Below are 24,159 nucleotides of genomic sequence, written 5' to 3' on the forward strand. Positions count from 1 at the left end.
AGGGACACCTTCCACCATCCCAGGTTGCTCCAAGCCCCATCCAGCCTGGCCTTGGACACCTCCAGGGATGGGGCAGCCACAGCTTCTCTGGGCAACCTCTCCTTCTGCTTTTTTAAGGGATTGATGGATTCGAAACCAACATGAAAACAGATTTTTTTCCAAAATATTTTATCACTAATCCCTGGATCTGGACCACAAGTTTCTCTCTGCTCTAAAAATGCAAAATTATCAGATTCAGTTAAGCAAAACATAGAAACTATTACACATGAGGGAAATTTCAGTACAAACATTTTAAAGTTGTGTTAAGTGACAAGGAGGAGGTTGCTGACTCAAGGTATGTGAATATGGTGACCATAAACATCAGACCATGAGATGTCCAACATGGGGACAATTTTTTGAAAGAGAAACTGAAGCTCAGCTCCTGTAGGTGTTTAAATTTCAGGTGGGGGGGTTTCTACAGTAAAAAAAGAATATTCCAAATATTCAATGTACAAAATTGACTTGGGTGAACGCTGCACTACTCAGGCTCCATGAAGAGATAAAAGTTTCATTTTTATCCTTAGAATCAGAGAACCATTAAGGTTGGAAAAGCCCTCTGAGATCACTGAGCCCACTGTTCCCCCAGCAGTGCCACATCCACACAGCTTTTAAATCCCCAGGGCTGGACCACCCTTTCCATGAAGGAATTTTCCTAATATCCAATCTATCCCTTCCTTGAGCCACTGCCCGTCATGTGTCCCTTTGAGAAGCTATTTCAACCCAACTCTCCCCACAAGCCTCATAAAAGGATTTCACTGCAACAAATGCCACTGCAAAGAACAAGAATGACTTAAAAATCCAAATAAAGCTCTTTTTTTTTTTTTAAAACCATGTAATTGCAAATAACAAACATATCTGTGGTTTACAGAGGAGGCAATAAATTAAAGCTACAGTCACAAATCAGACCAGAAAAAGATACTTAAGTCATTCAATCCACCACCCTGGGATGGCTGCGGCCCCATGGGATTCTGCTCAGTTTTTGTGAAAGACTTGGAGTTCTGAATAGAGGAAGTACGACACGAAGAGCTCTCTCAGAAGTGTTTTTTTTGATTCTTATAAAATGAAGCCAGCCCTCTGGTGCTTCCTGAGCGCAGCCTCGTCGGTCTGGCTGGAGAAAAGCAAATGGTCTTTAGCAAATAAGCTTTTTATGTGTGAGAGGAGCACATCATACATGAAAAGGAAGTTTGAATCCTGGTAGAATGGTTGTGAGTGTTTCTTCTGTAACCACCCCATGGTGGCTGTGACATTTCAGATTCTAGAAAAAGGGACAGGCATCTAAAATCTTTTTTAAATCACAGAATGGTTTGGGTTGGAAGGGACCTTAAAGCTCATCCAGTTCCGCCCTCTGCCGTGGGCAGGGACACCTCCCACTATCCCAGGCTGCTCCAAGCCCTGTCCAACCTGGCCTGAAACACCTTTTAACTTTAAATTCATGCAAAAAGATGCATTTTGAGCCATTAGGAAGCCGAGGTCCCCAGAATTTTAACTTCCTCGCTGATTCTTCTGCTCTCACCAGACACTGAAGAATAAAAAAAAAAAAGCCAAACTATTTTTTCATTTTTCATTGAGCTGTACCCCTCAACCAATGCATGAGGTGCCTATTTCCATCGCTTTGGTGAGCAGAAGTATTTTAGGAATGGTCACTAAACAAAACAAGTTGAGGGTTTGGGTGTTGCAGTGGTTTGGGGTTTTAATTTCTGGGGTTTTTTTATATTTTGAGGACAAGAAGAAATGACCTCAAGTTGCACCATGGGAGGTTTAGATTGGATATGAGGGAAAATTCCTCCATGGAAGGGGTTGTCCAGCTCTGGCACAGGCTACCCAGGGCAGTGGTGGATTCATCACTCTTGGAGGGATTTAAAAGCCAAGTGGATGTGGCATTTGGGGACATGGTTCAGTGGTAACCTTGGCAGTGCTGGGTTAAGGGTTGGATTCAATGATCTTAAAGGTATTTTCCAACCCAAACAATTATATAATTCTGTAATTCTATGAAGGAAAAAAGCCCTATAACCACAAAGCCATGAACTCTGCACTAGTTTCCACTGTGTTTCCAGAATACATGTCCAAAAAGACGCATTTGGGGTGAATTAAAGACATTTTGCCAGAGATGAGTTTGAACAAATACACGGTGAGTAGCTCCTGTCCTTCAGCTGAAGTCCAGCTGGATGTAAATCTGTACAGACAGGTCTGGTTTCAGAGCAAGTCCATCCATTAGGAGTCTCATGACTTTCCAACACATTGTAAGCAGGAGAAAACCCAAAAATTTGACTGAATGAGCTTTTTCAGTGATCTGGGCTGTAGCTGGAGCCATCTCCCCACACCACAGATGTGACAGCACCACAATAGAATGAATAATTCTCGTAACTCCCTCCGTACCCAAGGACAGCACTCAGAGCCTAAATTAGGAACACGAAAACCATTAACATGACCAATTAACCTCCGCCCCACCCTCCCAGCACCACATAAAAGCCGACGTAACAATCCCCAAGATAACATTGTGTGTCAGAAATATCACACACAGGAATACAGCAGTGGCAGCGCTTGTTTCCTGGCCTGGGAAAGCTGCTATAATTGTAAGTGCATTGTGCTCCTGGAGGATTTCGAGTTGGAAGTTGGTTGACAACAGTCCTGGTTTGCTGGAATTTCCTATCAGGCTCCTAAAACTTTTTGGGTTCCCCAAGCAACACCGTGTCAAGGTGCTGTTCTGAGTTCTGGACATGTGGTTCAGCAGGAATTTAATTTTCTTGGTAGAAATAAATCAAGATCATCCCAGGGATATAAAAGCTGGATGCGGAGAAAACAAGCAAATTGAGTAGAATTTGTGTGTTTGGGATTTTTGATGCATATTTCATTGCTAAGGGAACTTAAACCAAAATCATCTTCATTTTTGGAGGCCCTCCAGCTGAGTCAAGAGCACAGATATTTGGGAGATCATCTCATTTTAAGGAATTTCTCCATGGAAAAGGTTGTAAGCATTGTAGGGGGCTGCCCAGAGAGGTGGTGGACCCTCCATCTCTGGAGGTGCCCAAGGAATGACTGGATGTGGCACTCAGTGCTCCGGTCTGGGTGACAAGGTGGAGATTGGTCACAAGTTGGACTCAATGATCTTGGAGATCTTTTCCAACCCAAATGATTCTGTGATTTTTTGTTCATTCAGCTATTACATTACACATAATTCAGAGGTTTGGATCTCCAACCTGACCAGCCTCCCAGGAAATCCCTCAAACTCCCAGAAACCACCACACTCTCTTCACACAGGTCCTCAGTCCATGGCATTCTCCCCTCCTGGTGGAAGCCATCCTTGCAAGCAAAATTCTTCCAAGTAATCCCCCACACCTTTCTAGAGAATTTAAAGTGCCCAGATGACAAATGTGAGGAGTGTAAAGGATTCCTCTCTTCCAGGAAATCCCAAAGGATGTGGCACCTGACAAACCCATGGAATTTTGAAGTCCTATCTTTATAGAGAGGTTTTATCTCAATGAAGCCTTCTCCAGTCAGTATTTCCAGGTCCCACCAACACCAGCTTTTAGCTCTAAGTGCTTTTCTACCAAGGCCAGACAAGGTTAAAAGCGACACCTTCACTCATTTTGGTACTTTCCAGTTAAAATGAACAGATTTCAGTGACCCAAACAGACAATGCTGGAGAAGGGCTTCTCCAAAATGAAAACAACATTTTTGATGTCCCCAGCAATGCCAAAAAGCTGTTGGCATCTTAATTTTATCCTTGTGGTGACCTGTTGGCTTAGGCCTTGCCTCAGTTTCATCCCCACTTTCTCTCCATGAAAAGCAACGATTTCCACTTCAATCCTCCCTTACTTAAGATCTTTTGTAAGTTATCTAGAGCATTTCATTTTGGGGCTGTTTCCTTTAAAGTTGGAATTTTTCCCCCTCCGCTGTGATGCCGGTTGTTTGTTTGCTGAGGACCCCACAAGGCAAGAGGAAGTGCAGCCTCCCGGGAATTTTTCAAGGGTGAAGCTCAACACCATCCAGGCCCCAAACAATAAATACCTCCCTCATTAGTATGCTGAGCCACATTAGTTCTGCTGCTCACAGAGCCAGAGCATCAAAGTGGGGCTGAATCTTCAATTTCACAGTTTGCAACGTGATGCATCAGATATTCCCGGAGCTCTGGGCACCTACCGGGATTCACAAAGAGTCTGAGGCGTGTGAGGTGCTGCTGGTAAATCTGCTAATGCCTGTGAAAGAGGCAGCACGTGCCTCTGAGAGAAGGAGGATGAAGTCATCCTACATTAAATCGGGGTTAAGGCAGCGGAAGGGCGAAGTGACTGCCCAGCATCACACTCGAGGCTTTGGTAATACCATGACCTCAGCTGAGGAGTTGGCATCATCCTAAAAATCAAACACGGATTACCTAAGAAGTAAATTTACACTGCAGAAATTTGCATCAAGTTTGGGAAGTCTCATGGTCTCTCCACTCAACCTCCCCACTGCTACTCAGTTTTCACAGAATTTGCAAGATTTGAAGATTTGGAAGATTCTCAAACATGGCTGGAATTGCTCAGAGGTTCTGAAGGTTATTTGGGATGGAGGGGCTGATAAATGCAGACTGTCCTGTTACTGCTCTCCTGTCTTTAGGAAGTGAGTTTTAAGAACACAATATGTTACTCATCATTGTAAGAAAACTGACAACTGTCATGGTTGCAGTTGTACCTGTACTTATCAAATATCAGCATTTCAGCTGATTTTTGCACGGAGAACTCTTTGTCCCTATTGAAAATAGTATTCCCTAAAGAAGACTACATTAGCACTGATGATTACATCAGAGTAAGACCAACCTAGGCCAGGGAATGCTTCACTGTATTAAAAGTCGTAGCAAAAAGGTGTCAGGAATGGCAAGAGACTCCCAGATACTCCAGTTGGCAGCAGGATTCCTCAATGCATGTGTAGCATTATGGCTTTAGAGGCTTTGGAGGCATTGCATAGATTAATCACACAAAGTAATGATCTCACAGTGAAGGGCTGAGCTGGAATTAGAGAGATTTATGCTCAGGTCCCAGCTCTCGGAGTTCTCACCCCTGGGGAAGTCGTATCAACTCCTGCATCTCGCCTCCCCTTCCCACAAAACCTCCTTTGAATTACTGATTGCAGAACCTGAGTGAAGATGCCAGAGGGAAAGACCATTCCAAAGGCTTTTTAAAAATTATTATTTTTTCCTTAATACCTGCTGTGAGGCACTGTCTTGTTTAATTCATGATTCTCTGAAGAAAGATTTGCCATCTTAAGGGAATAAAACCAAGTCTGCATTATCTTTTTAAAAACATCACGTGTTTCTACTACTGCTGAAGTCTAGGCCTCAACAAAACACTCACATGGACCTATCAAAAAATGTGCAGTGCAATTTCAGGTAATAATGAGTTTGATGGGATGTGGTTACGACGTGTTTGAAGACCCAAAGTTTGGGTCAGGCAAAATTATGAAGTTAGCAGAGCATTTTTTGACCTAAATTCCCACAGGAACAGAAGGGCACAGCAAGAAATACTGTCCCACAAAGCTTTGTGTATTTTGTCACTCCCACTGCTGAATACCTCAAGACTTTGGTTCTTCTGGAGTCAAAAGTTAGGCTCTTCCTTTAATTTCCCAAGCTCACATCACAGAAAATAAGACATTTAACTGTCGTGATGAATTTCTACGCCTGTTACTCCACACCAGCTCACCTGCAACCCCTTGAACATCCAACCTCTGGCATTTCTTTGGTCACATCCCAATTCCTTTATAAACCAAAGAGATAGCCAAGATTTCTTGGAATGTGGCTTCTTCCCATCGCCCAAGACACAAAATGCAGGCCAGGGTTTGGTGAGGATGGGAAGAAAAGGGAAAGCATGTGGGTGGAAAAAAACCAATGAAGTTCAGTCATGTACAGAATTATTTTTTTTGGGGTTGGGGTTTTTTTTTTGTTTTGTTTTGTTTTTTAATTGACACTCAAAACTTCTATGAAGAATTTGCCGTGAGACAATAACTGTGTCTTGGTGGTGACATCTGTGCCATGCACAGCCCAACAGCCAGAGGTGACAGTCACACCTCCAGACATCTCCAACCACAGCAACCAAACCTTCCTGCCCACACTCCACCTGAAATTGCACTGGGAGGCCTCAGAAATCCCACAGGATTCCAACCAATCTCCAGCTGCCTTCAAAGCATAATTAACTGCAATTGCCTTTTTGATTTTATCTCCATTTTCTCAGGTTCTGGGCAATTTGGGAAAGCTCTCTGTGTACCTACAGGTAAGAATGCACACCAGTGCATGCATCTACTTGTCTGGAGCTACCAACTTCCCAGTGGATCTGCTTTTCTCAGGGCCTCCTCAGAGAATGAAACTTAGGGAAGAAGCCCATCCTTTGGGAAATTCTCCTTCTTATCCTGTATAGTTACCGATAAAAAGATTTCTGTTCCTGCTGGTGATATGAGCTCAAATCAAGGGAGTGTTCAAGCTCAGCTTGGCTCCACTAGGCTCAAGCTCCTTGCTTCCCACAAGGTTTTCTGACAAATTGCTCTCACAGGGATTTTAAAAAAAGATGCTGACCTGGCCCTTGCAGTAAGAAAGAGACTTTCCTTCCTTCTCTGCATAAATTTTATAGTTTCCCAAAAAAAACAGAAAGAAGGGATTCAGAGAAAGCAATGGGGAACCTGTACAGGAAAAAAAAGGGGAAAGTCTGACCTGGGTCAAGGAGTAATTGATACTCCAGGCTACAGCTTCGTCCATTTTCGAAGAATCATAGAATCAGGGAATGGTTTCAGGGAATCCCTAGGCTGGATGGGGCTTGGAGAAACCTGGTCTAGTAGAGGATGTCCCTGTGTTGGAAGTAGATGGTCTCTAAGGTTCCTTCCAACCCAAGCCATTCCATGATTCTATGAGAATTCTTGCCCCTGCAGGGAAGGTTCAGCACTAGTTTCATTCAAAAATACAGACTGGGTGTAGTCAACGGGTTGGAGAAATCCATCCAAAAAATTAGAGAGCTGTTTCAATCTGAAAAACTTTCCTAGTCAGTGGAAAATTCAGCTTTGTTAGAAAGTCAGCTGGAAGTTTCTGAGCCAGTCCAGGCAGGGGTTTGCCTGTACACCCCAAGGAGAAAGGCCAAGAACGAGGCATCCGAACACAGCCCTGCCAAAACCTCCCTGGTTTTACCATCCAGAGCTCACATCCAGACCGCCTGTCCTGCTGTTCGCACTGCACACGGAAGGGTTTCCAAGAAATGTTTGTTGGCAGCAATCTCAAAAAACCCAGCTTCCGAACCGCTGTGGGAGCAGAGGTGGCTTCTCTGCGGATTTTGAAAGCTGAATTTCCAAAGAAATTCCAGCATTTTTGAACAAGGCCCTTGATTTTCCTAAGCAAAACTATTTCTGTGAGCCTAAGGAAGGGCTGGTGGTCGAAGGACCTGAGGAAGATGATCCTGCCCACATTCCTATATTGTTATTCCAAGTTTTGCATGGCGTCGGGGATGCTTCCCCCCTACCCTTCCCGTAAACCTGCTGGGATCATAAAAACAGTTATGGTGGAAAAAACTGTGTGAACCCAGGTTTTAGAAGGAATTTCTTGACTATGAGAGTGGTGAGGCCCTGGCACAGGCTGCCCAGAGAAGCTGTGACTGCCCTTGGATCCCTGGAAGTGTCCAAGGCCAGGCTGGATGGGGCTTGGAGCAGCCTGGGATGGTGGAAGGTGTCCCTGTGCATGGCAGGGGAGTTGGAATGAAATGGTCTTGAAGGTCCCTTCCAACCCAAATATTCTATGATTCTATGTCCCTGCTCGTGGCAGGGGGGCTGGAATGAGATGACCTTTAAAGGTCCCTTCCAACTCAAGTATTCTACAATTCCCACTCATACCCTCTGAGACAGATGGCAGGTGTTTGGTAGTGGGTCTGTTCCCACCTCCCACCCTCCTTCCCCTCCTCCAGTAATGCATTTTAAGCCAATTTTGATAGGAGACCACTGTGACCTCTACTCAGAGGTGCCACCAGACCTGGGAGCACTACGATGTCTGTGATCCCAAGGTTTTCAGTTGCACAAGAAAAACCTTTTGGGATATAATCAACATTTCAGAGCTAAATTCTGAAGCATTCTCACCTGTGCTCTGCAAACAGAGGCTCCCTGGTCTGCCAGCACTACTACTACTACGTCTGAGCTGGAATAAATGTGTGACATTGCAGAAATGGCTGACAAAAAGAGGACAGTAACTTGTGACAAGTGAATGTGACCCATGCAAACAAAGCCCAGAAATCTAGTGATACATCTGAGTGGGCAGATTTGTATGGGCTTCATGCATCACTTTTCCCCCACATAATCTGAATCTGAATGCTCTGGCCCTGTGACACAAATCAGGAAGTGACAGATAATGAAACACAAGCAGAAAAGGGTGCACAAGCCCTTCCAGCTCCCATCAGCTATTTCATAGCCCCTGTTTTAGACAGAGAAAAAACACCCAGCCCAAAATGTCTTTCCAGTAGCCTACAGGAGTCAAGAGGTTCCTGGTACAATGGACACCTCTGACACTCCAGATCCTACCTAGAATCCCACACTATCTGAGGCAGCTGAACAAGCCCCATGACCTCAGTGTGGACCTTGCTGTCTTATTCCCAAAGGGCTCTGCTGAAGAAGCTGCTGTTTTAATCCAAATTTTAATCTGATTTTGCTGCAAAAGGAAGGTGCTGAGGGACTATTTCACTTCAGCCACCAGAGTCACATCCACATGGGGCTTCGTCATGCAAGACAAACCACTCACACACAAGCAATTTTGTGGGGACCATTTCACCTGGCCAGTCACAGCACTGGCCACGGTGATCAGCCCACAGCCACTCCTCTTCATGTGGCTCCACACACATCCTGCCAATCCCAGCAGCTTCAGGATTCCAGCTGGCCACTGAATTCTAACCCCAAACAGCTCAGAAGCCCTGAAAGGCACATCCAAGCTCCTGCTTCTCTAAAAAATCCTTTTCTTATACCAGCAAAAACTGAAAAACAAATGGAGTTTAGGCTATTAACGTTTACACTGAGCATCATACATGAATTTTTTCTGAGGCTTCAGTCTCATTGAACTTACTTCTTAATGGGATCAGATATGGAAAAGAAGGCACCGAAGAGAAAGTCTTTCTCCTAAGACAGTTGGCCCTTCTCAGTAAATTAAAATCAGAGGCTATCCTGATCTGGAAGGGACCCACAAGGATCATCCCCATCCAACTCCTGGTCCTGCACAGGACAACCCTAATTACTGGGATTCATTCAGCTGTTGACCTCAATAGGAGTTTTCCCCAAATCAAAATGTGAGCAAAAAACAAAAGGCTTAAAAATGCACGAAGCAAAACGCAACATAAAATTCAGTGAAGCACAGAGAGGAACACACACAAACAGATCTGAAACTCACTGCTAAATATCACACAGATTCCAAGGGAAGGATTTAGTCAACCCTAAAAGTTAGGGCTGGCTTCAGTTTGGCACCGAGGTATCAAATCAGATTTGCAATGAGTTCAAAGAATTTTTATATGAAACCATAAATTGGCCATGTTTGTGAAGCAGGCAGTGTCGGCAGGACGCTGTGTGGAAGCTTTAAGGAAATATCAAACCACAAATACAAACTACTTCTCCAGACAGGGTGAACCTGTGAAAGCCACAGCAACAAGAAATGCTTTAGGAAAAGACCTTGTTTATACAAATCCCCAGGTTCCACACGCACATCTCCCTTTGCTACTCCAGCAGCACCATCCCAGCACTGAATCCACCTGGGTTGGAACGAGTCCTTTGAAACACCCCACAAGAAATCTTACAGTAGCGTTTTTATTTTTAATTTTTAAAAGCATTCCTCACTCTTTTCCACAGGTCAGACCACGGGAAGAACTTCGACCAGAAAAAATTCCCACAAACTCCCCGATGGATGTTGAGTTTTAATTCACCAATGTCCTGAGTAATGCTCCTTCTTACTCCATGGCCTTCCTTTCCTCAAAAAGACTCTGGGCTTTTTCTTTCTCCCTCCTCAATAAATCACTCATGCAAGAATTCTGTGCCCATCTGCACCAAGGTAAGCATGTATTTCAGTCTAATACAAATTCAGTACATTTTAGTCTAAGACTGGTTTGTGTAGACAAGAGAAAGAAACTGAAGAAGAGCCCTCTCCAAAAGAGCACAAAAATTGATGCCCAAACTCTATACACCTCACAACACAAGAAGTTTCAAAAATGAAAGATTCTTTCAAGTAAATGAAGAGAAAACACTGGATTTATCCAAGTTTGCACCAATACAAAGCCAACACCCCCCCAGTGTGAGAAGACCGCGTTCATTAGGATTGAACAAAGGAATGAGAGAGCGCAGGTTTCTCCGTGTAGGATCGAGGGATGCGAATCCATGAGGAAGCTGTACACCCTGGAACCTCCGAAGGCTACACCAGCACCACCTCCACACCCCAAACACCCCATCCATGCCTCTGCTGTACCTTGAAAGGGACGTTCATTCACCTCTTCGCCTCCCCAACGTGATGGCCAAAGCTTCTTCCGAATAATACCAAAACAGGAGGATGAGGAGCACACAATCAATCCTTGTTAAGGCTGATGATTATTCTCGATGCACCCTGGAAGAGAGGAACACGCAGTGAGTGGCTTGTGCCAAGATGAGTCCTTTCACACGGATCAGCCACATTAAACAAACAGCCTTTTTCTGCTTGGGTTTTGTTGTGGATGACTGGGATTGTCCAACTAAACTGAGACTGTCCCAGCCACTTACGGAGTCCCCATGTAGAATAAGTTTATCCAAGTATTCCAAGCTCACATGGAGAAACACCAGCCTGCAGAAGACATGGAGATGGTTAAGAGGAAGACTGAAGACCACAGCTCAAGTTTCGCAGAATAACCCAAGTTTGCATACCCTGTTAATACACCAGGAGCTAAAGGATAATTAATTTTAAAAATTAAGATAATTTAAAATAATTAAATAATAAATAAATCAAATAATTAAATAAATAATTAAAAAATTAATCCTAAATTGTTCTGTTCCCCAGACAGGACAACAAGGATCATACATCACTTGGCCTGAAGCTGGAAAGATCTCCTTTTAAGCAAGATTTTACATCCAAATCTAGACTGCTGCCTTAAAAAACACCCTTACTTTCGGAGAGGAAAGTGAAAGTTTGTGGGCATGAGCTGCGTACTCATCAGGTGAGCCAGCACCAGTGGGAAAAGAGGACAAATCTCTGGACAGCACAAACCCTTCTGGAGGCCTGGAACAGGGGAAGGTGCCTTCAAAGGCTCCTCTGCTCATGAAAACAGCCCCAAGGTGGAATTAGGAATGGATCAGTTAAAGCATCTACAGGAGTGAGAGTGACTCCTCTGGAGCTGTGGGTATGCTGGCAAGGAGGAGAGGAAAACAATATTCCATCAGGCTGGGGGAGAGACAAGTGAATTATTCCCTTGGCAACCAGCTTCACGGGACCTGGTTCTCTCCTCAGTTATTCAGCTGTATATATTTGGCTCCTCAGTTACTTTCTGTAGGACTCCTCCAGTTTTAGATCTCATTTCCAACTCAAATTGGCCACATCTTCCACGTGCTGCACAAAGCACAAACAAGCAATGTGCATTTTTCTAAGGTAAGGTGAGTCTAAAACAGCCGAAACCACCTGAGCCATGGGAACATCTGGCAAAATTAAATGTCCTTCTCAATGGAGCAAGAGAAAAGCTGATGCTCTTTGTTCTACTGCTTTATTAGGGCATTAAAGCCTCACACAGAGTGAGCTCCCAAACCATCCACCCACAGCAAAGGCAGCAGCAGAACCAGGGCCTGAGAGGTCCAAGAGCAGCTCCCAGGAACCTCTTAAACATCTGGGTGTAAGTGATGGAGACTTCCAGGTTAGAGAGCACCACTGTAAAAACCAACATCCCCACATCCAACATCCCTGGATGTGTCCAAGGCCAGGTTGGATGGGGATTGGAGCAACTTGATCTAGTGGAAGGTGTCCCTGCCACCTGTCTTGGAACTAAATGGTCTTGAAGGTCCTTCCAACCCAAACCATTCTGTGTTTCATAGAAGGAGATACATTCTGCAGGCAGAGGGAAGGAGCAGCAGAGCATCTTCTCCCTCATGGTGCAGCAGTGCTCCCTGGACACCCACTCCACCGCTTTGCATTCCCCAACAAATAACCCAGCCTGCCCATGGCAATGTGGATCCCCAATCCGGCTCTGCAGCAAAACAGGCTCCCTCTAATTATCCCTCAGCCTGACGACATCTGAATGGTGGAACAGGAACACGTCAGAGACACAAAATGAGAGAGTGTGAAAACAAGCCTGTCTCCTTTCTCCCTTCACACCGCAGGTCCCAAGCGCACGAGGACTCGCTCCCGCCTGAGTCATTCCCAGCAGCGCTTCACAACCACAGAGCATTCCCACGCAGGAGGCTTTTTTTGCAAAATTATTTAAAAATGAGAGGACAGCGAGAGCGACTCTGGGACTCGAAGGAGCAACAGTGTGATGAGAAGGATCAGTCGTGTCTATGGAGCCTTATTAGAAGTAATTTATAGGCAAGTAAAACAAATATCCCCCCCCACTTTTCCATGAAAACTCTGAATTCCATACTGATTTACACGCTTTCCAATCTCATTGACTTCAGAGGGATTGCCTGCGGTAGGAATCACCAGGCTGCAGCCTCCCAGCAATAGAGTAATCCCTTCATATTCCCCCTTTCAAAAGCCCCATCATCTGACCAGGTGCTGCAGCTCAGACCCCATGAGCTGAGTTCCAGCCCTGCGGCAACGCTTCTCCTCTCCCTGCAAAAGCTTGGGAAGGTGGAGAAAGGGAAATAAAAGTCTGATGATGGAAATGCCTCTTGGAGCGTGGCTGAGTTGGGGGAGAGAGGCCCGAACCCTCCTTCCACCTAATTAAATCCAGATCCAAAAGCTGTTCTGATCTGAGGGCATTATGTATTTTTGTTAGGAAGGGCAGGGATAAATGAACTCCCAACTCTGGCCCTAATCTTTTTTTCATTGTTGTTCAAATTCTCCCACTTCCTAAGATTTCAGCGTTTCCTTGTGATAAAGAGGAGCTCTGGCCTGCCAGCTCATCTGCCCATTTTCTCTCCACGGCATCTGGGCAGATGCTCCCCCCAACCAAGCTCTTAAAAAATCACAGGACCTGCTTCTCCATTTACAAACATTGGTGCAAAAGGCAACTGCTGACCCCACTCTTTGGTCACAGCTGTTATTTACAGCACCACCAGCACACTGGAGAGATGATAATAAATGTTTAATGGTCCAGTAAACACCAAGGGCTTTATCTCCAGCCCATTTCCAAGCCTGATCAAATATAATAATCCTTTGTATGTCTGTCTGCCACTTCCCTGGCTTCCTGTGGGATGGGAGGAGATGGACAGGGCTGCTCTATATTCAGAATATAGGGAAAAAGGGGTTAGTTATAGGGACATAAATGTTTTCCCTGCTTCCGTATCAATTCTTTGCTCCCAGAAGGTTAGGACTACACATCAACCTGTTGGACCTCAACTTCTACATAATATAGAAATGCAGGCAGCATCTACCTCTAGGATTCAACGCAGCAGTTATAAATAACAGGAATATTACACAGAGGAAGTGGGGAATATGCGGAGGAAATTGAGAGAAGAATCATTCACTTACAGACTGGGCAGATAAACCACTTCCTCAGATCTGAAATGGAAGATCTATTCCTCCTCCAATTATAGCTGTGGGTCCATTACTCAATATTCCCTCCCCATGCAAGTCTTACTTATCTCATAGAGCCTCATCTCTCCCAGATGACACTGTAAATGAGTCATTTGACACATTAAAGTGAAGCAGTTAGGGTTTTATTATGCTATTACACATCACCGTGACAAGCTTCCCTAAAGACCCGATGCTAAATCACAGCCCAATTCTGGTTTGGGAAACCGATCCTAAATCACAGTCCAGTTCTGGTTTGGGAAACTGATCCTAAATCACAGTTCAATTCTGGTTTGGGAAACTGGTCCTAAATCACAGCCCAGTTCTGGTTTGGGAAATTCACACAACCAAGAGAAAAAGCCACGAGGGCTCTGCAGGTCAGACCTCCCCATTTAGGGCTGCACCTATTCAATACACAGGCTCCAGGAGCCAGACCTTTTCCACAGCTCTCCAGACCATGTTCAAGGTTTGGGTTGTTTTTTTTTCAGCCTCCAAAGGAGCCCCAAAATCAAGTCCTGGCACTGGTGAGGTCTTTCATACAGCCAAAGCCACCTGACTCCACCAACACCAGCACTTCCTGGCTCAGATGACAGGAGAGACCTGCTTCCCAGTTTGATCTGGTCAGACTGGAGGGTCTTCTAAGGCTGATCTGTGCAGAAGATGAGGGATCAGGGCAGGATTATGTAAACTAAGGCTTGAAGCCAAAATAAAGGAGCCTGGAGGCAGGGCTGTCATCAGGGCGTAGCTCAGCTGTGCCTCCACGCACCAGCCCCTTCCCTCCCTCCCTCCCTCCCTCCATGGGCCGTTTTCACGCAGCGTGGCCAGGAGACTCTTGCAGAGGGCGTTTGAAACTCCCAGAGCTGCCAAAAATGTCCAATTAAAGCCCAGTGAGAGCTCATAATAAATCCACCCCAGTGAACCGCAGCCCTGCTCGGCTGCCTTTCTGGGTGAACCCAAAAATCGTGAAAGCAAAGACCTCCTGGCAATTACACCCAAAAGGTTTCCTGTCTCTGCACAAATCTTTGTTTGCTTTGGGTTTTAGTGGTAGATGGGAGCACAGACTACAACTTGTGGGAGATAGGTTATTGCTGCTAAAGCAAAGAGCCTTTTTCCTTCCCCCCCTGAACAGATAAAGCACTAAAAATGCTGCTCTGAAACAGCTTGGTCCTGCATTCACAGATGGCAGCAGAAATTAGCATTATTTATCAGTGGCTTTAGTCACTTTTTAAAAGAAAAGCAGATAAAGGAAGACATGCACCTGAATTAAGGCTCCTTACCCTTTCTTTTGCAACTAATACTTCAAAATGCAGCAGGGAAAGAACGTTTTGCAGAGCTTTAGGAAATCACACTTGAAAAAAAAATACATTTACCCAAGAAGGCGAATGAAAACAAGCAGAACAATAAGAGTCACGGAAGTTTGCTCTGAGGAGACAGCTGGGAAGGTGAAAGGAGGAAGCAAGCAAAGAAAACACACAGCATAAAGATAGAAATTAATCCAAAACAGCAGGAGAAGAATTATTAAGCCATTTTACATTCTTCCAGCAGAGGAGATGTGATCACACAGTGCTGTTCGATGCCAAATGTAGCTGCATTTGTGCATAAGTCACACCCCTGCAGAGGGCTCAGCCCAGCCCTGCATCTCCTGAGGACCTTGATCTCCCTGTCTCAGAACAGTGGTGGAGGTTTGAAAGGACCTCTGGAGATCATCTGGTCCAACTCCCTGCTCAGCAGGGTCACACAGAGCCAGCTGCCCATGATTGTATCCTGATAAACACTCAATATCCCCGAAGATGGAGACTCCACAACATCCCTGGGCAACCTGTGCCAGGGCCTGGTCACCCCCACAGCCAAAACGTGTTCCCTGATGTTCAGAAGAACCCTGCTGTGGTCAGTGTGTGCCCATGGCCCCTTGTCCTGTCCCTGGGCACCACTGGCTAGAGCCTGGCTCCATCCTCTCTGCACCCTCCCTGCAGGTGTCGATGGACAGGGATGAGGCCCCCGAGCCTTCTCTTCTCCAGGCTGAGCAGTCCCAGCTCTCCCAGCCTTTCCTCAGAGCAGAGATGCTCCAGTCCCCTCACTGGGCTCTCCCCAGTCTGTCCATGTCCCTCCTGTCCTGGGGAGGCAGAACTGGACCCGCTGCTCCAGGTGTGGCCTCAGCAGTGCTGAGCAGAAGGGCAGGATCCCCTCCCTGGACCTGCTGGAAGTGTTTTGTCTCACACAGCCCAGGCCACCACTGTCCTTTCTGGGCACATTGCTGCCTCAGGGTGAACTTGGTGTCCAGCAGGACCCTCAGGTCCTTTCCTGTCCAGCTCCTTTCCAGGTGGGTGACCCCAGCACAAACTGGTGCCTGGGGCTGTGTGAGGAATTGCAGGGAAATAGCAAACACAGGAAAGAAAAACACTTGTAGGCCACTACAAAATCTGCTGTCAGGGAAGCTCATCACCAAAGAGCTTAGTTCAGATGAAGGACAAATAAAAAAAGGCACAGAGAGCATCATATGATAAATAGGCATCATTTTCTCCAGCAGTGAAGCCTGTCCTCACTGCAAGAACTTGCCATTTCCTCCCAGCACAAATGGATTACTCATGGACAGAGAAGTCGGGAACAAAATTAACTCTTGGAGCCCAGCGTGTCCCAGGAGAGGAGCTCAATCCCAGACTGCTCCTTCCTCCACAGCACTCAGACCAGAAGCCTGGTGGCCTCTTTGATTGCTTCCATCACCACAATAATTACTTTAATTTTTAGCTTCTTGATTTTGGCAGAGACTCTCTTAAAAGCCGAAGGAAGAACAATTAAATGTGAGAATTAAGTGAAATAAGGTGCCAACAGGGTTTGGTGTCTGCCCCTCTTCCCTTAAGTGGGGTGGAAGATTAAGTGCTCAGCACATGGGCTCCTGAGAAAGCCTCCAAAGGGAGGCACCCTCAGAAGAGATCCAAAAAGCCTTTTTCTTAATAGAAACCACCTAGAACTTGCCAAAACCCCCCTAAATTCTGCAGGACTGGCAGGATGGAGCCTTGGCTTCAGCTCCCACTTGGGCTTAGCAGTACAAATCCACCTCCCACACACCAGGGAAAGCAACCCAAAGTCTATTCTGTCCTTCCTGTGGTGCTGAGCAGCCAAAATGCGAGTCACTCCTCCAGAAAGTACAGAGTGAGCTGATTTATGGACTTACCAAGGAGGGAAGTTCTGATCAGGGTCCTCTTTACCAGGATTTTCATGTGTTTTACGTTAGGTATTCATTGGACCTGAGGAATCCACAAGCACTCCCACTGCACACGATGCTGAGAAGAGGGACCAGGACACAATTCCTTCCCTGTTATGTTATCACCTGCTCAGGTTTGAGGGATTCAGCACCTCTGTTCCACACAGCCAGACAGTGCTGCAGATTTCTCACCAGGGAACAAAGCAATGGGAACCCAACACCTACACCAGCAGCAGCTCAAGGAGCTCCCAGTGTTGGCTGCCCAAGGAGCCCAGAATCCTGGGATCACAGTTCTCACCCTCTTTTTTCAAGAATACAGTCATCAAAAATTGTCTCTTGCTTGAAGGCTAACTGCTGTGTGACAGTCACATTCCAAGTTTTCTACTCATTCATGAATTCAAAAGTCAGGCTGAGCAGATGCACCATTAAGTCCAGTTTCCTTATTTTTGAGAACACGTGTAATTATCCCCAACTTCAGAGACACAAACCACTCCTGGAGAAGTGACTTGTCAAACAGCAAGATGACAGACGCAGCAACAAGAGCCCACTCACCCTGCCACTGGTCTCATGTCTCACAAAATAATTGCCTTCCCACCCAGAACTAAAGGTTACAACTACAGAGAGAATGAGTCAAGCCGGAAAGATATATTTAAAAAATGGGAAAAAATGGAACAAAAAAGGTTTTATGAAAACACACCGGCATGTGTAAGCCAGGAGAGAGACCATTCCTGCATTGCACCTTGTTTGCTCATGCTTTGTCTCAGCTGCCAACCACAAATTAAATACCTCAGTTAAAACTTTGCTCATCTGGTACCTTTAATACTTACTTAGTCACTAGAAACCAAACATCTGTTTTGCTTTGAGGCTTTCAGCAGTGACTCAATGTTATCGGCAGTGTTGGACTGCTGAAGATGAGTATTCCTGAGGTTTTTTTTCCCCCCCCCACCCCACTCCTAGCAACAGGGCTTCTTGCTTTGGGGAGAAATCAGCTGACAAAGTTGTGTTATAAGATCATTACAGTAGAGGAGGAAGTGCAGGATGCAGAGAAATTTCATCCTCAGCTGGAAACAACCCAGCATCTACCTGTGTCCCACAGCTCCCTGGGATCGATACACCTTTGCTCTGGAGAAGCAGCAACCTCCTGCTGTGTTTACAGCCAGCTCGATAAACAAAATGCAGTTAAAATGCCTCCAGCAACCTCTCAGCGTGTGCATCCCACCCCCCCCTCAGGCTGCGAGCAATCCAATAGCTTTATCTGGGATTTAACCTCCGCTGGCTCCGGGCACGGCAGAGAGCTCAGCATCACATCTTCATCAGCAGGGAAGTTCCCGAGGTGGAGGCGTAGCTCCGGGAAGAGGATGCAGCAGCAGGAAATATCCCAGCACCGAGGGACCCAATTAACTCGCTGATAGAAGACACCAGCATCCTATTAGCAGGGTAGACACTGTGCCTGCACAAAGGCATGCCATGCCTGGGAAAAGGACTTCAAGGATAACATATGCTGAGTGTGTGTGCCAGGGAAGAGCTTGGACACGGTCATCATCTTGTCCTGCTGTAAGGGAAGGGATCTGGGCAGTATCCAAGCCAGCCCATCACTAAAAGTCATTTCCCTGCTGTGTTCGCAGGGATGATCCTGCTGCTTCTTCAGTGAGTGGGGAATTTTCCCTGGAAGGGCATCAGACATAGATTTTCCCTTCACCTCGCCAAATGGTGGCTATAAAACAGACCCAGGTGTTGGAAAGGCCAAAACTCAGGTTGGCTTTATGGTGTTTCAGAGAATCACAAAATATCCTGAGCTCAAAGGGACCCACTCAGGGATCATCGAGTCCAACTCCTGTTTCACCATCTCCAGCACCAGAGATAGGCACACACAGAATCACCCAGGTTCTAAAGGACCTCCAAGATCATTGAGTCCAACCTGTGACCCATCACCACCCTGTCAACCAGACCAGAGCACTGAGTGCCACGTCCAGTTGTTCCTTCAACACCTCCAGGGACAGGGACTCCACCACTTCCCTGGGCAGCCCAGTCCAGCATTTTATCACCTTTTCTATGAAGAATTGCCTCCTAATGACCGACCTGAACCTCCACTGGAGCAGCTTGAGACTATAAGGGGTTCACTGAAAGGGTTTTACGACCCACTTCACCCTCACATACAGATGAAGAGCGCTGACACTGAGGATTCAGATATTAACCTGCTGGGAGATAAAGGTTCAAAGGGAAATCTGAGAAAATCCCTACTTCCCAGCTCCCACTCCAGCACTTGAAAAAGCTTTTCTCTCTTTCAGTAAAATCTTGAAGCTGAGTGTGCACAGGGACAGCTTGAGACTGTCCCAATGGGCATGACAGACCCCACTTGAGATCTGTTTAATTCAATACCTCCAACAGTAATCAGCAGCAAGGCTGTGAAGCAAGGTGAGTTCCCCACCAGCATGTACCGTTTTCTCCCCAGAACACTTCCCAGTCTTCAGCATGGACTGTTTCTACCCAGGGATCTTTACATTTTCTTTCCACGAGTTTATCCAGTCACCTTTTTGATCCACGCCAGTTTTTAAGCATCCTACAGAAAGTAGCAGCACAGTTTGCCAAGAAAGCTGTGGCTGCCCCATCCCTGGAAGTGTCCAAAGCCAGGCTGGACGGGGCTTGGGGCAACCTGGGATAGTGGAAGGTGTCCCTGCCCATGGCAGGGCTTGGAACAAGTTGGTCTTTAAGGTCCCTTCCAACTCAAACCGTTCTGTGATTAACACATGGTGGAAGTTCTTACAAACACTGACAGTACATAGGAGGAGGATGTGCTACCAGGACAGCACCAGCAACTCCCAAAATTCTGATCCCCAGAGCTCACAGAGCTCCTCTGAGTTCTCTCCCTGAAGTTTTTATGGTGCTCACACAGACCACAATGAACAAGTGCTGCCATGCAAGTCTCAGGGATTCAAACTGAGCTCCTCATCAGAGCCTCTGCGGGCAGCGAAGCAGCAGAACTGGTTTGGAAAGGAGAAAAGGAAAGAAAACACAGATGACTCTGATAACATGTCTAATTAATAAAGCATAAACGAGACGGGCTGGTTCAGGCTGCGTGTCCCATCTGCTCCGGCTTCAGTCGGGATGGTTCCCATCCCCAAAAGCACCGGTTTCCATGCAGATATTCCCAAATGCTCACAAGACAAAGATATGCCTCCAGCACCCGGGCACACATGCTCTGCTCGGGCATTCCTGCACATCCCCGTGTTCCTTTCTTTAAGAAAAAGGGATGAACAACAAAAAAATGTGAGTGCCCAGCATGCAAAGCATGGTTTGAGACACCAAGGCCATATCCCAGAAACCAAACACAAAAGTTTGGAATGAGTTTGCCGTAACTTTGCAGTCGTCAGTCCTCTGTTAGCTAACCTACCTTTAAAGCTTTACCCCAAAACAGTTAATATGTTTTATTCCGTCTGCTTGAAGCGACTTTGCAATCAAGTTGCGTGAATTTTTACAGTGAAAATGCTGATTTTTAAAGATTTATTTGTGGAGCTGACAGCTCCCTAAGGTCAGCAGTTAGAGTTATGATTCTAGAAGTTGAGGTTCAGCCAAGGACTTGATCTCTGGTCTTCCTTTCGAAAAAAATAAGCAGAGAAGACACACACAATAGAGTCCCAGTAGTGGGAAACATCCAGACACTCTCACAAACGTGTACCCAAGCCCTAAAAGCTTCAACAAAAGGAAAAAGAGAGAAGCAAAAGGGAGCAACAGGAAACTGGTGGTCAAGTGGTGCCAATAGTCCTGGTGCTTTCTGAGGACAGGCTGACTCATTCTCCCCAGTTAAAAACCCAAACAACACCAACACCAGTCAGTCTGCTGGAGGTGGGAGTTCCTGTTTTTTTCAGGTTTCATTGCTACAGGGTGGATTTAATGAAAATGGAAACCTTTCAAGAAGGGTAAATCCTTCAGAGGTGGATAGGAAGCTATGGTCAGCTCTGGACAAGCTTCTCCTGTATCACTTCATTCATGGCCACACCAGCTGCTGGCACCTGCTCCCAAAAAACCAGCAAGAGTCAGGCCCAGAAAAGATAATCTGTTCTATTATTTTTCAAAAAATGGGATCGAATGAGCAACGTTCTAATGGGAAAGTCGACACCACACCTCTGATGACAGAGAAGAAAGAAACCAGCCGGGCGTTCGAGCCAGCCAAACGGGGAACGCCACGGCTTTATTAGAGGAAACCCTTGAGTAACTTGGATGCAAACAAGCTCATCTCCACCTGGGATGCCAAGATCCTTCCACTGTCTTCGCACTCAAGTGCTGTGAATATCATAAAGGTCTGATCTTGAGGAAGGACCAGGGAGGATGCGCCATGGCAGAAACATCCCTCGCTCAAGCCAGCGGGCTCCAGATGTGACTTCCTTCAACACTGCTACATCCAGCCCCTGTGGCTCACTCCAGCCCAGCTCCTGTCTCCACACCCCTCAAAATCCAACAGCAATAAATAGTGGGGAGCTGCTGCTTGTAAATCACAGTTGCCACACCGAGGATGGTCACACATCGCAACGTCAGAGGAACAACAATACGGTGATGGCAAAACCCTACAGCAGAGTATTTGTTCTCCAGACTCAGAACTAACTGCAAACATCACATGTGGGTGGCTGGAACTTCATCCCAAGAAAGTCAACCAACACAGGAAGCCTCAGCTGCACTGGAATAGTCAAGATTTCAGGCAAACTACTTAAAAGCAAGCAGTTCTTCTCAGGAAACGGACAATGAGCTGCTGGCAGCATCCTGGAAACCTCTCCTCTGACAAAGAGCTGGTTACTGAGGAACGGAGCTAACTCAGGTACAGGCACAAAATAAAAGGCAGAAGTTGAACTGGAACTTGCTGACTAAGCTGAGCTGGGCCAGGGAGGGCAGGGGAGATCCAGGCAGCAGCCAGTGCTCTGGAATAGGCACGGAAACAAGTTTCCATGGGAGCGTGTTGCTTTAAAGTCAGATGTATGAGATCATCCTGTCCCCTTGAGTATGTTGTTTCCTAATGTTTTGCCCAGACCAATCACAAATTTCAGAAGCAATGGTTGGGTCTGTTGGTTTGGGGGTTTTTTTTTGGACTACCTTGAGTCCCCGCAGAGCCAGTCAAGGATGAGAATTGTAGACCCTGTTCTGTCTTTCACATTACAAATGCAATTACCTTTGGAGCCTGATTGCAGTGTCTCCTGTCAGAGTGATTCTGCAAGAGGCTGAAATAAAAGCTTGCCTTTCAAAGGGAGTTAGGAACATTCCTGCGAGTCCTTCCATGCCCTGTGGTCACGTGCTGGTGAAATTTAAGAAAAGCATGAGCAGTCCCAAGGGAAGAGCATCCCTTGGAGAAAGCTGTTCTTACAGCCTTCAAAAAAGGATGTGGTGAAATGCCCTTGCAAAGCACAAAATTTCCTGGGCAAAAATCCGATTCTTCTTGCTTTTCAATCCTCTTATGCAGATAATGAAGTAAAAACTTCACTTCAAGATGATTTTGAGATGGAAGTGGCAGTTTGGAGATGGACAGGCTTGTCCAACCTGGATGCAAGAGATGTGGGATCAAGCAAAGGAAGAGATAAAACTAAGGTCAGTTGGACCCTCTTCCTAAAGGCAGCAAGTATCTTGGATTTAGCTCTTGGATAACTGCAAGGGGAAATTAGCACTACAAACTGGAAACATCTGGAGATAGGGTGTTAAACAAGATAGTATTGGCGGGTCACATCTGGTTCCCACATTTTCATTTCAGCCTAACCAGAGGCAGGAGTCAGGCACGCAGGGCACCGAGCGGAGCTGGGAATTCTGTGGTGGATGATCACACAGGCCACTGCCACCAGATGAGAGCTCCCTTTTCCTCACCTCCCACCCCAGGCAATTCCAGAGCCACCTGTGCCAGGCTCTGTGTCAGCCACAGTGGGACAGCTCATTTGCCAGCCTGCCAAAACACCAGCCAGGACAAGGTGCTGCGCCAGAGCGCGGCGTTCACGCCAAGGTAAGCAAGCTGAGCCGCCTTACTCACCACCAGACGTGGTCCAACACGTGCAGAAAGGAGGGAACAGAAAAATAAACTCTCCAAAACAACACCGCCTCCATCTTACATCAGCTCACCCCTGCCATGAAACAACTCGTCAGCTCTTCACACCTTCTTTTCCTTTCGGCTCCGGGGCAGCGGCGTTCCCTGCTCAGCCAGGGACTAACAGAGGAGCCAATGCTGCTGTGCCAGGGCCCCAGAGAACACCCAATTTTGGCAAGAGAGGGCTTGACCCCCCCAATTATTAAGCAAGAAGTGGGAATATTAAGTGCAGGTATTAATGGTGGAAAAGGCACAGCTGACACCAAGGTGAAAGGGAGGTTGTAGGACAGGACTGAAAGAGAGGAGGTTTGGATTGGATATTAGGGAGAAATTATTCCCTGTGAGGGTGGTGAGACACTGGCACAGGTTGTCCAGGCTGTCCCATCCCTGAAGTGTCCAAGGCCAGGTTGGATGGGGCTTGGAGCAACCTGGGATAGTGGAAGGTGTCCCTGCCCATGGCAGGGGTTGGAATGAGATGGTCTTTAAAGGTCCCTTCCAACCCAAACCATTCTGTGATTCTGTGACTAAACCACTGAGTTCAGCTCACAGCATGTGCCTTGAAATCAAAGATCACAAGGTTTTACAGATTATTATTAAACATGAAGCCCCTGCAGGACGTTTTATTCTAGGAAAAAATTAAAGTGTTGCTTCCTCAGCTGCCCATTACCTAAAGCAAGCTGAACGAGCCCCATTTCTGAGCGAGTAAATCCCTTTTGGACCAGGCAACTGGAGTGGGAAGTGGTCAGCATCATTAGGCACGTCAGACCTGTTCTCCAAGCAAGAGACTTCAGGCTTAGGGCATTTCAAAAGCCAGCATTTCTCAACAAGCGTGGAAGCATCAACTCCTCCTTTTACTTCACATCTCTCCCCTTTTCTCTGGGGACAGCAGGCAGCCTGGTGTGACACAATGGGAATAACCCCAGTCCCTCACCAGGCACCAAATCCGTGAGCAAGGCAGGCTTTGATAAATGGGAGGAGGGCGGCAAGTGAAGGAAAGTTTCATGGAAGAGAGCTCGCAGAAGACAGGAGTATTGAAGAGTTTCAACTCTGCAGCCAGCAAAGACTTGACAAATAGGCATCCTTGCACTCAAAGCTGCTGAGAAACAACCCTGCCCAGAGGAAAGAAAAATCTCAAGTGGAAGGATTAAGTGGGCAAGTGTTTGCTGTAAGTGTGATTTTGTCTATGAACACCATTTTAGGGGACAG

At 46.4% G+C, this 24,159-nt stretch overlaps 1 protein-coding gene across 1 annotated transcript in view; it reads right to left on the reverse strand.

The window, feature by feature from the left end:
- Positions 1–24,159, reverse strand: part of PTPRA (protein tyrosine phosphatase receptor type A) — a 114,633-nt gene that overhangs the window by 77,021 nt on the left and 13,453 nt on the right. The window contains exon 2 of the mRNA XM_048303658.1: positions 10,475–10,609. The gene's annotated coding sequence lies outside the window, so the exon portion shown is untranslated. The remainder of the gene's footprint in view (positions 1–10,474; positions 10,610–24,159) is intronic.

The sequence above is a fragment of the Corvus hawaiiensis genome, chromosome 5 (genome assembly GCF_020740725.1).
Source record: "Corvus hawaiiensis isolate bCorHaw1 chromosome 5, bCorHaw1.pri.cur, whole genome shotgun sequence".
NCBI lineage: Eukaryota > Metazoa > Chordata > Aves > Passeriformes > Corvidae > Corvus > Corvus hawaiiensis.